The 14,723-nt window shown below is 38.1% G+C and overlaps 1 protein-coding gene across 4 annotated transcripts in view; it reads right to left on the reverse strand.

Moving 5' to 3' along the window:
* EPHA6 (EPH receptor A6) overlaps window positions 1-14,723 on the reverse strand; it is a 451,959-nt gene that overhangs the window by 419,001 nt on the left and 18,235 nt on the right. The window lies entirely within an intron of this gene.

A 14,723-nucleotide genomic window follows, 5' to 3' on the forward strand; every position in this document is an offset into this window, starting at 1 on the left:
TAGCCAGGTACATTTCAGCTTTCACAGATTACATTTCATTACCTACTAAATTTCTTAACACATATACCTGGAAAAAAACCCCATACCCTAAATCTTTAGCAGAAATCATTGTCAAATCACAACACACTACTGATATTTAACCATTAAAAGGTGTCTGAATAAACATGCTCATTTCTGCAAACCCCCACCTGGGAATCTAGAAGTTCTGCACATGGACTTAAGCATTAAAGCTAATAAAATAAAGATACACAGAGTTTCAAAATTAAGAGTTCTTTTTTTTAAAAGCCATAAACTTCACAGAAGTAAAGTTATACAATATACAAATTGTATAACTTGGAATACAGAGAGACAAGCAACTTCAGTTTCTATTTTAGCTGGAATATCAGAGTCTTGAAAGCTGCTACAATATTTTGCGTCAGTTCTGTAATATTTATTATTTGACATAAAACAATGTACATTTATATACCAAAAATGTTTCTGAATTATTTTAATACGTTAAATTACATTAGTGAATGGAGGAGAAAAATGAAGCTAATGATAAACAAAATATGCAGCACATGAGACATTCTACCCACATGTACTACTGCCCTCTAATGGAATTGTTTCATCCAACCCTCTAATTTCATAAAGCTAAATTACAATTTAAACATAAAATTAAGTATTGCATAGGGCAATTTACTTTAATTATCACATTGGTGTGTTTTGAACACTCACTTCCTTCTCACAGCCCACAAACTCCAGTTCTACTGGTTAAATGATGGAGAAAAAAATGAAGCTGTATGTTTGGAACATGGCTACTCTGTGCATACATTTGTTGGTTTTATATTGTTGTGCACTGTCTTCCACCTCTTATCTGTCCAAATAATCAATGTACAGCTGCCTGTAGTGTGTTTCTATAACATGGGTCAGCACCAGCAGCAGCCAGGTCATGCTTTCTTGCCCTATGGAAAAGGCACCCTGGCAAGGACATAGAATTTTCCAGCTCATTAGAGGAACCTCAACCCAGCATCTTCCTTTGTCTTTTGTATCAGTGACAATTAAAGTTCCTCTTCATTTCAATGTATGTTGACTTTTAACCTGAAGAAGAAGTTTGCTGTCTCACCAGCAGACTTATAAGCAAGTAAGAAGCTCAGCATTAACCAAATAAAAGTTTAATGATTTATTTGAAGAAATTAATGACATTTTAAAATGATATTCAACAAAGGGGGAGTATTCTGCCCTCCACCACGTCATCACTTTATGAAGCTTTGGGAATAATTTGAGGATAAATTAACCATTTTTTTTGCAATCCCCGTTCTACTTCCAAAAAAATGGGATCGCCATTACCACTGAGACTCTTGCTGGCTTCTGCTGATTTACAGCACTCACAGTATTTTATATTTGTGTCAGGAGACTCTTGTTAAAGAATCAAGAAAAGCATCTTCCCATTTGACACGTGATGCAGCAGTTTCCTGTGTAAACTGTGTAACGTACTGGGAATCTGTTGACTCCAAAAAAATTAAGTTACTGGGTTTAGATATTTCCTTTCCATAGAGAAGACCAAATGCTCAGCTGATTTGTGGGAATATTTAAGTTCATTTTATGTGTTTGTTTATTTCTCTCCATCTCTCCTCCACTTCTCTCTCCATCCAAAAAACATAGACTATTTGTTATGTGCTTTGTTTTCAGCTGAGTTTCAAGTTATATCTTCCTCTTTATCAAGTGCTATTCTGATGATAATTCTTTAATACTGGATTAAATAAATAATCAAATTAAATACACTATATGTTACAGCCAAACCTGTGGATCTGAAGGAAGAAACAAATTCTTTCTACAAATAGCATCAGAGTTTAAAGTATCATTTCAGTTTTACAGTTTTTGTGGTAGCAGGATCAAAGTTTAATAAATATCACCCAGGTATTCAAAAGTAATACTTCCATGGAACAAGCCCTAAAATACAGGAAGGAAAACTAATTCATTTCTTCAATGGAGCCTGAATTAATTCCTTGCCTGAATTAATCAAGTACTACTTGAAAGCCCAGAGCTATACATTAAAAAAATTAAGAACTAGAGTAAATTCATCACTGAAAGTATATTAAATTTAGATTTCGTTGAACTATGATCTAATATTTCTTATACACATTTATAAATGATCCCCAACAAATAATTGAATTTTGTTAAAATGCAGGTTTTTATGCATTTTACATACCAAGCCTCCTGAATGCTCATATAAGTTCACTTATAACTCTGAAAAACCTCAAACTGGAGAATTCAAATAACCAAACAACTCTCAACCAGGATTAAACTGGTATCACCTTCAGAGTTCAAAATGAATATTGTAAAATTTAAGAGACTGTCTTACAAGGCAGTAAATAGTTCTCAATCAAAACCATGTAAATACTGGCACATCAAGTAAATATTATGTTTATGCCACAGAAATCCAAACTCCAGTAAAGCTGTGAAATCAACAGAGCCTGACATAGAAATGAGGACATGGATAGAGTAATAAAACCCTCACACACTTGAGTGATTTGGAGATGTCTGAATGATAGACTTCGGTGTGGGGCAGAGGTACCCAAGCTCTCTCGAAATGAGGTAATTAAGAAGCACTCTATCCCCAGCAGCACAGACCTGATGGCAGACAAAGCTGCGCTGCCAAAAAGCTTCCAACTCACAGGAAATTCCGGCTGCCAAAGAGATCCAGACTAAGAGGAATGTATACATCTGAACTGCAGGCAGGGATGAGCTTCCCCTTTGACTGCGGGAGAGCGGAAGTTTCAGAAGAACTGGAAATCTGCATGCAAAGAGACTAAAAGGAAATAGTGAATGATACTCAAAACAAGGAAATCCCTAAAAAGTTAACGGAACCAGGAAGGCACATTTACTGACCCTTGTCCCTCTGTTTCCTTCTTTATACTCCTTTATTTTATTTAATGGATTCTAATGGATTCAACCCTTGCTGAGTTGTAAGGAAGCCACAAAGATCATCCAGTCCAACTCTTCAGTGAATGGCCCATATGGGGAATGGCCCCACAACCTTGGCATTATTAGCACCATTCTCTAACCAACTGAGCTAATTGTATTTATAGACCATAAAAAGTCTCATTCCTCTTAAATGAGGCTCTATGAAAAGTGGCCATTCTGGACAAGCCAGCATAAACAAAAGTGTCTGGAACTACTGCAGTTAATATTGATGATGACTTCTAAGTTGCAACTAAGCAATGGCACTGACATTTCTGCACCCACTCCACGTGGGGCAGCCACTTTTCTGAGGTGACATGGAGTGTAAAACCTGCAGAGCTGAACAGGAGTGAAAGAGTGCAGGTCTGCCATTACAAAGTCATGTGTCATAGTTTGGAATTGGCCCCCCTGAGAGGCTGGGGGGGGCTCAGAGGTGATTGGGTGCTAGGGCAGTGTTCCCTGGAGAGCCAGTCACCACTCATGTTGTTCACTTCTGCTCAAAATCTTATATCACAGCACTGGAAGCTGTTGGCAGTTCTGTCTTGGTTGTTTTGCTGTTGGTGTCTGCTGCGTGTAGGTGTTGAAAGCCAGGGGATGGCTGGGCTCTCTCTCTTCCCCTCCGGGGGGAGAGGGGAGCCCTGCGACCCCCCAACTCAGCCTTTGGCTAGAGTTAGAGTTAGCATTTGGAGTGTGTGCTGTGAAAGAAGAATTTCACAGCCCCTGAGGTAAGAGGAGAGAGGCAGGCTCTGCAGCCAAGCCCTCTCTCCCCCCTCCTTTTCCACAGTGAAGCTGTAGAGGGGGGTTTTTCCTTTCCCTGCACGGTAAGTGGAGGAGAGGCTCACCATTGAAGCTGAGCCAAGAGACTGGGCCGTGGAAGTCGGCCCGGTGCTCAGGGAAGAGTCCCAGGGGAAATGGGAGACGAGCCCAGAGCTCGGGAGCAGCTGCCAAAGCTGAGCGGGGGCAGCCGAGAACTGCTGTGGGGGAAGGAAGATTCCAGGCCGTGGACCCTTGATAAGCTGCACTGCAGCAGCCTACGGAGCCAGGGGAGAGCCCGAGAGGGAGAGATCACCAGCAGCAGGACAGCAAGGACTCCCAGCTGTCTTCTTGGAGTTGGTGAGGAGAGAAACAACTGGAACTTGGTGAGGTGGGAGTGTTCAGGAGCCCAGAACACTCCCACAGTAAAAGACTGTGATACGTATCAGCCTTGAAAAGCTGCTCCTGGACTAAAATTAAAGGAGGGGCTTGAAATGACTGAGTGATAGAAATGTAATATATATATATAGTTGCCTTTAGTTTGTATAGTATTTATTTGTGTAAATAAATGTATATACTTCCTCCTTCCCCTACAGAAGCCTCTGGTCTGAAGGTTTCTCTACGATGTTAGGATAAATTGTTAGGAAGGGGTGGGGGGAGCCTGAACATTGGATTTTTGGATTTCTAATGTGGCTCAAACTGCCACACATGTAAAGAGTCAAAATGAACTCAAAAGATCCCTCAAAAAATCTCTTTGGACAAAAAGATTTAGCACTTGAATATCCTTCCTTCAATAACTGAGCCAGGGACACTGCCACTTGCCCAACAATAATATACAGATTCAAACATACACCTGTAAACCTGTTGTTTTAGTTAAGTGCCCCATTCATTTAGAAGTGTTTAGCTTTGTTTTCCAGTACATACTTTAATAGAAATTACACTATTATAACTCATTATGCCATATTGAGCTTCAGTTTCTTTTTTTTTTTTTTTTGGAACATATCTTACACTGCTATTATTAGACTTTACAACTGAAATTAATCTTTTCAGAGGTTTTGCCTGGTCCCCAGGGAACTGTTTGATTTAAAATTATGACGAGCAGAGCTCCCAAGGACTGACAGTGTGGAATTTTAATTCTGATTCCAAAATACTCTTCTGAAGATGAACTCTGCAATTGTGTCTGTACAGCCAAAGAAAAAGCTTTCTAAACCTTCATTTCACCAGTTTCTTTTCTCTTCTATTTTCTTTACACATCTCCAGGCAGTCTGACCTAACAGTTTTAAACTAATAAATGATTTTGACTGTGATTCATGGAATCACAGTCCGATATCAGAACAGGCTGTAGGATCACCCTGCCTCATTTCTTGTTCTTTGTAGACCAATATATTTTGCACAAAAAAAAGATAAAAAAATGGAAAGTTTCAGTGTCTTCCAGCAGGGTAGGCAATCATTACACATGATACCCAGAAACAGGCAAAACTGGCACCTTTTTTTTATCCCTGAGAGCTTACTTATTGACTGCAAACAGTTTATATTTATAAGACAAACACACTGAGCTTTTGAAGTCTCTCACTTGCAGCCCTCAAGAGAGTTGTTGCTCTCTTCTGAAGTGTCTGTCCTTTTTTTCAGGTTTTATGGTATTTTTCATGTTTAGGAAGAGGATCACATGCAGTGTTCTGAAATCATTCCTTCTAACAATATATATTAAGAGCCCTGGCTATTTTATAATTTGTTTCTATATCCAAGGTCACATTAGCCTATTTTTTGCTTCAGCATTGCACTCACTTATGACTCAGTTATGACTCTACCAAGACCACTGCCATTCACACAATCACTTCTTTTCATCATTATATTTTTCAGTTTGGGTCACATTTTTGCTCTTGAATGGACAAAGATCCATTTGCTTATGTTAAAACAAGTTTCATTTTCAAGGGCTGACCTTTTCTAAGTGATATTCTCTCTCTGATTCTCTTACCTGTCTGCACATCCTCTTTCTTTTTTTACTCACTAGCTTTTTGTCAAGTATTACTTTTATATTTATTTTCATGTTACTAATGAAAAATGTGACCAGTTAGAATTTTGAATGGTGTACAATGAATATCTCAAATTTTGTGACTTAACAGTCCCTGAAACTACTTTGAGGTTTCTTAGACCTTAGTTTGCTAAAATCTGTTTAATAAGGAAAAAAAAGGTAAGATTTTCACTGTCTTTGTGAGATTTTGTTCTAATAGAAAAAATCTAAATATATTACTTCTGTGGCTTGTCTGCCTGAGAAGGACACAAAGAAAGAGATTACAAAATTCAAGGTACCTTTGGCAATTAATGTGTAATCAACTGGGGAAAATTATTTAAATGCTTGAGTTTTATGACCAGGCCTGTTTTCCATAAAACAAATAAACTGGCATTCATTATACACGTATCAATGGAATCCTTTTCCATAATTTTCATTATTTTGCATGCAGCAGCTCTCTGGTTTAGGCAAGATTAATGAGATGCAGTAACAAAGGATGAGGAGCACCTGTCTAGATGGAAATTCTGCTGGGAAAATATCTAGGAATCATAGCAAATCATATGGTAAACCAAGTGTTGACAATGCTGTTTGCCTGAGATAAGCAGGATTATAGCTAGCGAGATATATGGAGTAATCCTTCTCCTCTCTTCAACATTTCTTTATGTTAGACTTCAGGAAAATCCTTCCTACTCTCCAGTTGTGAAGGAGAGGGATAGCTGTGACTAATTGGGAAGCTGGGGAATCTCCACTGCAGGAGGCTTTTAACACACCTCAAACACTGTCAGACCTGGTTTCTACATAATCTCCCATTGCCTTGGGGCAGTGAGGGAGATAAACGACCTCTGGAATCCTCTCCAATGCCGTGAGTTTTATAAAAATCTAGTTACCTGGTTAATGGTGCTTTCCTTTTCTTTTCAAACCAGGACTCCAACACCTATGCTTTCCAATATTCCTGAATTCCCTGAGTCCCCAGACTCATTAAATTTACCGTCAGTAGACCAGAGATGTCCTCAGCCAATTCTTTCAGGACTCTTGGAAAGAACTATTTACACCAGATGGGGAGTACTTCATATTCTTCACATTATGTGAAAAAAACACTGATTTCCAATTTTCCCAATTTTGAACACATTATTTTCTGCCTCTTTCTAAAAATAGTTTAATACTATTCACACAAACATTTTTATTCATAATGCAATAGAGAAATTCCCATTATCCTGAGTGTTGTGAGACTTGGGCTTTTACCTCACACACTTCCTTTTCATCTTCACTTTTCTACACTACTTATCTTCTAACATTTATTAATTTCCACATGTATCCTCTCTTTGCCATTAACTATTAGAAATGTTCATATTTCTACTTTCTGCTTTCCAGTGTAGGTTAAACTGTTATCCAAAACTGGTCTTTTTTTAAGTGATCAAAGATTTCCTAATCGAGAACTTGCGAAAGGAATTTCCACTTTCACCTTTTTTATTTCCCATTTGCACACACACACAGAGACATTTAGAATTCTCTTCAAATGAATGAGAACTGGTCAGAATAATTTTTTGTGGACAAAACCCAACATCCCATTCCTGATACATCCACCTTCTCAGTCCTGAGAAGTTTGCACTGTTATTAGATGGGGTTATGTTGGATAAATGCCTGTTTTTATCTTGCTGGTGCTTTACTCCATTACACGGGGTCTCCAGTGAGCATCTTCTAAAACTAATTCCCTCACAGCACCATTTTTCTTTCCATACAGATGCTTAAGGAATAACCCTATTTTCTCATTTGAATCAGTTTTCTGGTTCAGCCTTATTGTTCTGTACTACTTCCTGGATAGATATAATTTGAAATCCTGTGGCTCTGAGATAACAAGATTAAAAGAAACAATGGTTCTTTGCAAAAAAAATGCCACCACCCACCTTTCATATTCAACCTTTTTTTCCTAGAACACCTTATTATGTGTTTCTTAGCAAGATGAGTTTTTTCAATGAAATTAAAATTTAGTATATTATTTAATGCTTTCCCACACTTTCATAATGCTGTTTCAGAGCCAATAAATTATCCTTTCCATACCTGGATGTTCTCCTTAGAGTAGAAGGCTCCTGTAATCCTACTGCTCCATCTCTCCCTGGAATGGAAGCCAACATTTCCATACCCAAAGCTTCAGTTTTACATTATCCTTTTTTTCACACTGCCTTTCTTCCACTCTCACTTGAAAAATCAACATGAATCCCCTTATTCTCATGTTGTATTATCAGCCAACCACTGCAGACCCTTCAGTCACATCAGAGCAACCTCACTGGATTAAGTGTTAAATAAAAAAGGGAGATGAGGCTTCTTGTGGTTTTTTTTGGTTTGGTTTGGTTTTAGGTTTTTGTGGAAGACTATATTGAATTTGGATTATGAAATACATATTTTTATGTGGCTGTGCCATGCAAGTCAACAAGATAAATAAACCAAATTCCCTACTTCATTCTTGCTACTCATCACACAACACACCGAGCGATCTAATTTATGTAATTATTTAAAATGAAAGAGTAATTCTTGTACCCACTGAGAGAACTGATAGAGGCAGAGGCAATTGATTTCAGTTGTATCTTCAGTACCATAATTCCAAATACTGTCAGACCCCTTAAGGCAGTGAAATGGAAGTAACAACTCATGGAACCTTCGAATGATATGGGATTTCATTTGAACAATTGAGTGGGTAAGACATATTGAAGACCTAAGTTTTGGTCTTCATGTTACATATTAGTTTTACAAGTTTGTTTCTTTCTGTTTGCAATTCATTTGCCAAATATTTACGTTTTCAACTCCATTTGCTTTTCAGCAATCAGCATTTATGAAGGTAGAAGGAAGAAAGAAGCCACTTGTTTCACAAGCCACTTCAGATTTTTGTATTCATTATTCATGCTGTGTAATTGTATCATCACATTGCTTTGGAAGAACACGGCAAGGCCATCATACATGATTATATATGTGGAATAGGGAGTTATATGAACACCCACTCACATTTATATGAACATCAACTTATATTTGCATGAACAAAAATGCAATTTTTCAATTTTTTCCAAATGACAAGGCATGAAGTCATGGTAGGATGGAAAAAAACTTACATTATAAACAAATAATCTAATGTGCATTTCAGCAACTCCAAAGTCTCTATGAATAAAGTTAAATCTGAATTAAACCCAGCAATACATGACACCTAAAGCTCTACAAGGAGGTCTAATTAATTTTATGGCTTCTGTAGAACTAAGGAGTTAAGGCACTTGTCTTTTACTAACATCTTCTAAGACTTAGTAAATTGTGTGCTTCATGTCTTAACTTTCTTTTTCTAGAAATGACTGTTGACATTAACACTGCAAATTTTGACAGATGAACATAAAACTGCCCTTCTGGAGAAAGCCTTTGGCTTTCATATTTAGGGGACAGTAGACACTACTCCTTCTGTGTCATTTCAATAACAACTGCAATACTTTAAACATCTATCAAAATGCTCTGATAAACAATTATTGTAATTTGCAATTTATAAACTGTGCACAAGTCATTGAACACACCCATACCTTGTCATACTTCTACTTTAAATTATGTGATTGATATTTACATCTTTTTCATTTTAGGATCAGGAAATATTTGGATATTCTGGACAAATTTAAGTATCTGTTTTATAATGTTGGAGTTCAAGATATAGTAAGATAAAAAAACCCCAAAACTAAGAAGGATAGAGTTATTTTCAGAAAACATAAATCCATTTTTACTTCCTTTTTTCTATATCATAGTGCTGTCTTAGCACACAACATTAATTCCTATATATATATATATTTATCTGTGTTTTACATATATATATATATATATATATATATATGTAAAACACAGACAAATATACCAAAGAAAGGGGGAAAATTAAACAATTTATCAGTCAAAGGCATGTAACACAAGTCAGTAAAAGATAGTCCTTCCCAGTAAGGTGTGTTCTATGTTTCATTTTATGAATACCAAGTGGAGCCTTGGGAATCAACTTGATACACTCAGTGGCACCAAATGAACCAGGAATATAGAAAATGTACCTGTCAGTGCAGAAAACATGACAATTTCTGCACTGAAATCTTTCTGGGATAGCAGTTACAATTTCAAATTGTACACGTTAGATCTTAACTACCTATTCTGTCACTTTGCAGGTTGTTTTGCTCTAAGACAGCTGAAAATATTATGTATTTTGAGGTCTAACATAGGCACTTGATTCTCCAATGTGAGTTTCATTCATAAGCACAAGAACAAATAAAATTGCTGAGGTAAAAAGAAAGCATATTCACATCTAAAATAAATGAGTTTACCTCAGAAACAGATGAGCCCCCAAGTTTTCCTCAGGTAATTGTGGAATGGAGAATGAGTAGTTAATATCTTGCCTCTCCTAGCCTGTAACAGAGCTTTTCCCCCAAGAGTAGTGTCAAAGATTTCAAAGTGGTTTTGTTGATCATTGTTGCACTTCCAGAAGGAAGGGAAGGCAGGAGAAGGTTCTGAAACCCCCGGCTCAGCCAGAAGGGATGAATCCCTACCTTTGTAATGCACCAGCAGGGAATGAGCATTGCAATGTGAGCCCTGCAGGACAGGCAGGGAGCACAGAGCTGAGCAGTAAGTCCTGCCAGGTGGAGGCACATTGCTCTATTTAAGGGGCTCCTCACAAAGAATGAGATGGGGAAAAAGGGCTTTTGGGTACAGGGAAACAATGTGTTCTTAACCATGGACTCTGCTTTCATTTCTAAGATACTCCTTTACAGCAGAGATTGCTGCTGAAATGAAGTGAGATAAATTAACGCTGTTCACAGGTCCAGAAAACACCAGAGCTGGTTTATGTCACTGTTATAGTGACATAATAATAGCTTTATTATTTTTCTAAGCTTTTGGTTTCACATGTGGCATACAAGGAGCTCAAAAGCTAACCCTGATAAAAATAGGAGTCAAAAAATGATGAGAGGAGCCCAGCTGCCCTCTGTAATAATTTTCATTCAGCCTTGAATATACTAATTGATATTCAATTCACCATCATGTTCATGTCAACAGTAGATTATTGAACAGTTTTTTTTAAATGAACGCATATACCTGACAGTTTTGTCAGCCCTGTTTATTAACCTGAGTGTATCTTTATTAGGGAAATTAGAAACAAGTGAAATTCTGACAAATGGATTTATCATTCCTTGCACTGGCAAACTACAAATGATTTGTGTGTTGAAGCCAATTCTCGTAGATTGGGACCAATGCTAAATTTAATATTCTTCACTTTCCTGTTTACCTTTTCTATTCTACATTCTTACAAGCATTTGCTTTTATGTCTTTTACTATAGTAGTTTTTTGAGTGGTGATAAATTTAACAAAAAGTTAATGCCACAACATCCATAAGTGAAAAAGCCATACAAAAGCTTTTGGAAAAGTATAATAACACCTAATAACTGCCAGCCAGACTACTTACTAGGTTAATAACTTCATAGCTATTGCTCCTATACTCCACCTTTCTTAGTATTTCCTCTTCAAGGGGGTTAGAAACTTCCCTTAGGAGTTCATGGGCATAATCAAACCCACCCTAGGCACCCATTTTTTCTTACACAGGTCTGATCTAAATACCCAGCCTCTCTAATAGGGAAGGATGAAATGTCACTGCAAAGGTTTGTTGCCTTTTCCCCAGGAATAACTCAAGAGGTTGATACAGAAGATTCAAGCTGATCATGTCTCTTTTCAAGTGGAGTGAGAATCAGAATCAATACTGATCTTTTCCGCAGCAGACCCTTTAAGCAAAGAAGTTTTGAAGAGAGCAGCTGATAACGTGACAAACAGAGGCTGGGAAGGCAGGTGGGCACTGCTTCCTCAGGTAGTTACTTAATAACCATCATGAAATTTAGCAGTTTGGTGACTCCAAGGGACAGAACATACAGATGTCAGGAGAGGTACAAAGGCTGAAGCAACTAAAGAGAGTTTGTGTTTGAGTGGCAGCACAGCCCCATGAAGAGCTGCTGGAGAATCCCCAGCTCATGAACTGAGGCGAGGGACCAGTCCAGGATTTTTGGCAGAACCTTTGAAGGTGGGGTGTTCTCACAGGTGCAGCCAGAGCTGCAGAGCTGCTTCAGGCAGGCTGGGAGGAAGAACTGGGAGGCTGAAACTCTGACATACAGACAAATGGGACATGGGAACAACAGTCTGGGAAGTTCCAGACACAAAACATAAAGGCAGGCACTTCTGGAGATCACAGACCCATCCACTGAAGCCAAGCATTCTTTACTACTCTCTCACTGTCTTCTACCACTTCCACAGTTCAGCTGAACTTCTTAACTCCAGGCAGATAAATAAGAATTTACTTACATTCATTCCATATCTTTACATCATAAAAGTGAAATAGGTGCATTCCTGTTCTGCAGGCAGAAAAGCTAAAATACATAAAGCAAAGAGTGCATAGAGCCCATCAATAGCAGATCTTGCTTATCCAGTTCTCACAAGCCAACAGTAATGTAACCTTGCCTGTATGAAGTGGTACAGAGGGTGGAAAAGCACAGCTGTTCAATCCCCATATGTTGCATAACTGCAGCCTGAACTTCCACTCAGAATTTATTCACATGACATATAAATGAGCCTTCAGAAGTGACAGGACATTTATTATTATCCATTACAGACCTATGCCAACGCCATGTAAGCGGGATGATGTTATTAATTCATACTCAAATAAAAGGACTTGCTCCTTGATCTCCCCACTGACCTAATACCCTGGGTATGGCTGGATAGAGTTCATTTTCTTCTTAGTAGTTGGTGCAGTGCTGTGGTTTGGATTTAGTATGAGAGCAATATGGGTAACACACTGACGGTTTGGTTGTTGCTCGGCAGTACTTCACCCCAAATCAAGGACTCTGCAGTGTCTCGTGCTGCCAGTGAGCAGGTGCACCAGAAGCTGGGTGGGAGGACAACTGGTCCAAACTGGCCAAAGATATATTCTGTACCCTAGAACATCATGTTCAGAGTATAACCTGGAGGGTGTTGGCTGGAAGGGGCTGATCCCTTCTCGGGAATGGGCTGGGCGTTGGTCAGTGAGTGGTAAGCAACTGTGCTGTGCATCACCTCCTTTTCTTTTTCTCTCTCTCCTTTTCATTCCACCTGTTATTATTACATTTTACTCTGTTTCAATTATTAAACTGGCCTTACATCAATCAACAAGCTTTTATTTTTTTATCATCCCACCACGGGATGGGGGAGTGAGCAAGGGGATGCCTGGTACTTGGTTGTTGCCTGGGGTTAAACAGTGACACATAAGAAAACAAGCGAGATACAAAGGACAGGGGAGGGCTATTAAGCCTACATTTGTATTTTTTCTGCTTGTTAAAGGTAATGTGGTTAGTAATGACTTCATCTGTCAGCAGATAAGGCAAGTCATCGGTAGAGCCACAGGCTGTGGGCATATCAAAGCAGAAGCAGTCGTGATTTCCGAATGTGTCAAGGCTCTCAAGCAAACTGATCAGTTTTTCTCCTTTGGTTCTTGAAACGGTATCTCATTTGCTTAATAAGTTATCTGCCTGAGAAGTAAAATATTTAATATAGTCAGCCTTACTGCTGTAGTCTGAAAGTGCCCATGATGTACAGAAAAAGACTTTAGCAGAAGTCATATGAAAAAAAACTTCCAGGACGGAACACAAAGGCAACTCAGAAAACATGAGGTTAACATTTGGCTATATTGCATGCTTCCTTTTTTTTTTTTTTTTTTAATGCAGAACCTCAAAAATATACCAAAATAAATGCAACTTATTAGAAGGCAGAGTTGTTACACTCCTGACAAATATTCCCAGAGACATGCAAGGTTTATATTCATGGTGCTAAAATGCTTCTTATCTCCTTTGATTAAATATCCATGCAGCCAGTCAGTTTAATATTTTTGAGCTTTGTAATTCTCTCTTTCACTGAGTCTGTCTGTCACTTTTCCACTAGCTCTTCATTTATAATTTATGGTGTCAAGCACCAAGTTTTCACAGCATGAACATTTTACAGGTGCTAGGTCAGGCTGTCAACCTAAAGTACATGCTAATAATAAGTGGCTTTGAAAACCTTGGTCTTTTTACCCACATTAAGATAATTGTTTTTACTAATTAATCAGGTTTGCAATATTTTAACATTATCAACAAATAAATATCTTGTCACTTACTTGTCTGGAGATAAGTTTTGACTATGTAACCAAAGAACGAATTGCTTTAAAAATATTGGACAGCATGGAGTACTCACCTCTACTATACACAGAGTTTGAGCTCTGAATGGTATACTTCTAATACACAATCAGGAAGATTTAAATTTTAAAGATAATTGAAGATCATAAAATAGATCTGAGAATGCCATCATTGACACAGTAAACTATTACGCCTGATCTGCTGAGTTACTGGTCTCATAATCAAAACCACACAGTTACCCTCTTCTTTCTTTTGGAACTATATACTAATCTAATTGGAGAAAACCTATTTTTTCTGATTTCATACTAAGAAGTGAAACTAAAAAGGCTACTATTCCATATTACTTTCGAATTTTTTTCAAATTTTGTGTAGTGCAAGGGGTGACTTGGATATGCTGCAGGGAACATTTTTGAATATCCTCTCTTCCTAGTCCACAGCTCTTTAAACATCAACAGAAGAAAGAAAAACTTTGGAACTTAACAGCATTTTCTAAAATAATTAAACAGCAAAAAAAACCTTGCTGCTAAAACTGTGGAAAGTAAAAACAGTCACTCCTGATATGACTGAAAAGAGTCTTCTTGGTAATAAGAGGTTGTCATGGTATTTGTGAGACTTTAACTGACCTGAATGAACACTGATGTGGCAGGTACAGCACTGCATCAGTAAAGACAGCTCCTGGAAAGGCAGCAGCACTCTCTGACTTACTTCAAAGCACCACTTCCAAGGGCTACTTACGACCTAAGTACCTGTTACACAACCCAGTGATGCAAGAGGAATGTCACTGAGGATCCTTGGAGTGCTGCCCAGGGACTTGGAAGGCAGTGCCAAATATAGACAAT

The sequence above is a fragment of the Manacus candei genome, unplaced genomic scaffold (assembly GCF_025592945.1).
Source record: "Manacus candei isolate 608988 ecotype Guabito, Panama unplaced genomic scaffold, ASM2559294v1 h1tg000014l, whole genome shotgun sequence".
Classification (NCBI taxonomy): Eukaryota; Metazoa; Chordata; class Aves; order Passeriformes; family Pipridae; genus Manacus; species Manacus candei.